The sequence below is a fragment of the Zingiber officinale genome, chromosome 4B, assembly GCF_018446385.1.
Source record: "Zingiber officinale cultivar Zhangliang chromosome 4B, Zo_v1.1, whole genome shotgun sequence".
In the NCBI taxonomy this organism is placed as follows: Eukaryota; Viridiplantae; Streptophyta; class Magnoliopsida; order Zingiberales; family Zingiberaceae; genus Zingiber; species Zingiber officinale.
The window spans coordinates 124,535,110-124,537,732 of NC_055993.1; positions in this window are offsets into that span (position 1 = coordinate 124,535,110).

Consider the following 2,623-nt stretch of genomic DNA (forward strand, 5'->3'; position numbering starts at 1 on the left):
GGAGGACGTGAGGCAGGACTTACTCACTACCACGGGGTTCCAGGAGGGGCACATGCCTTACAGATACCTAGGAATTCCCTTGACCTCAGAGAAGCTGAAGATTGCATACTACAACCCCTTGATTGATGTTTTGCGTAGGAGGATCACTGTATGCCCGAAGCTCACACTTTCCTATGCAGGTAGAGCGTAGTTGATACAGTCTATTCTGTAGGGGATGGAATGCTATTATATGTTGATATTGCCCTTGCCGATTGGAGTTGTTGAGCTCATATATAGCTTATGTCGGAATTTTCTTTGAACATCCAAGCCCCCCCCCCCCCCCCTCAAAAAAAAAAAAAGTTTGGCTTGACATGTGCAAACCCAAAGAAAAAGGAGGGTTGGGGTTTAGAGAGTTAAAGGCATGAAACACTGCTTTATTATCGAAGGTGCTATGGCGCATACATGATAAGCAGGATGTCCTCTAGATTCAATGGGTTCACCACATACTTACAAGACACATATATATGGAGATGGAGGGTCAAGCACACTGATTCCCCACTTCTCAAGTGGATAGCCCAGATACGAGATGAGATGATCAGTTCAGTTGGTTCCATAGCGACGGCACAGCAGACCTTGGCAAGCTGGTTTAGCCAACATAGTCTGAGCCGATGTGGTATCAAGCAGGCATATGATTTCTTCCGAAATACTGGAGCCCGTGCACCGTGGGCAGGGACAATATGGAAGAAGCATATTCAGCCCAGTCACAGATTCACTCTATGGTTACTCGCGCACCGTAGGTTGCCCACTCGGGGTCGATTGGAGTACCTTGGAGATACTGAGCAAGTCTGCGTCTTTTGCGGCATCATGGAGGAGACATAGGAACATCTCTTCTTTGGATGTCTACACACCCTCTAGCTTTGAGACCGCATCAGAGATTGGTTGTGCATGACTACGGAGGATGGTACCGTAAGTCTACATGACATTGATTGTGTGGGAGAATGGTGCGATGAGCGCATATGGCATTAGTTGTATTTTGGTTATACCCTACGGATGGTACAGTGAGAGTTCACTACATGTATATGGGCTTGCTTAGGGTTCATACCTTTGATATCTAGCTGGATCTGATACTTCATCAGAAACAGTTGGTTATCCTTGGATATGTATAATTGTACACCTTTTCTTGATGATATATAATTTACCTTTCATCAAAAAAAAAGTGAAAGAGTTCTTAGTACTATTTTCGTGAAAGAGCTCTTAGTAAAAGAGTTCTCAGGAGTGTGAGGGTCAGGAGGTTAGTGAGAGAAGCTCCAACTGTTAGGACCAAAAGTAGCTAGAGGGGGGGGGGGGTGAATAGCTCATCGCGTGCGCTCGGTGCGCTTCGTTGCTTGGCGTTGCTTGTTTCTTCTTGGATGTGCAGCGGAAAATACAGAAACAAATACAACCACGCTAACACTAGGATTTTACTTGGTATCCACCTCCAAAGGAGGTGACTAATCCAAGGATCCACACCACGCACACACCCTCCACTAAATAAACTCTCCTTTATGGTAACTACCAAAGGCGGAGAAGCCCTACAAGACTCAATACAAGAAGAGAGGGAAAGAGTACAAGAAATAGAAGCTTACAAGCTTACAATGAGTGCAAACCCTAACCCTAGTTTCTTCCTCTTGCAATGGATCCGCCTCTTGACTTGGACAACCTCCAAGATCCTTCAAGAACTGGCGATCACGTGCTTGTAGAGAGCTGTGGAGAAGCTGGCGAAGAGCTGAAGTGAATCGGAGAAGTGATCCCGAAGGAATCGAGCGCCTGCGGCCTTTATCGACGCCAACGGTCGGATCCCGATCGATTCAAATGTTCTGAATCGATCGGGGAGGCTTTGGATCGATCCACGGATCGATCCAGCGCCTGTCGCGGAATAGTCGGATCGATCCACGGATCGATCCGGCGCCGGGGACTCGCCCGATCGATCGGCCGATCGATCGGGACCGGATCGATCCACGGATCGATCCGCAGGCTTCTGTTGAAAGAATCGGATCGATCCACCGATCGATCCACCTGGATCGATCCACGGATCGATCCGACTTGGTTTTGCCCAAAACCAAGTCCTAAACCTCTAACCAACATCCGGTCAACCTTGACTGTTGGTACATCATGCCTCGCATCTGGTCACTCCCTTGACCTGCCAGGACTCCCCACCAAGTGTCCGGTCAATCCCTTTGACCCACTTGGACTTTTACTCGTCGTGCCAAGTATCCGGTCACTCCATTGACCTACTTGGACTTCCCCCAGATGTCTGGTCAACCTTGACCCATCTGGACTTCCTTCCTTGCCAAGTATCCAGTCAATCCCTTTGACCTACTTGGACTTCCCAACACCAGATGTCCGATCATCCTTGATCCATCTGGATTTCCTTCCTTGCCTGGCTTCACTCACCAGGACTTTCACCTAGCTTCACTCACTAGGGTTTTCCATCTGCCTAGCTTCACTCACTAGGACTTTCACCTGGCTTCACTCACCAGGATTTTCTTCTGCCTAGCTTCACTCACTAGGACTTTCACCTAGCTTCACTCACTAGGGTTTTCTTCTGCCTAGCTTCACTCACTAGGACTTCCTTCTGCCTAATTTGCCAGTTAGGACTTCCCAG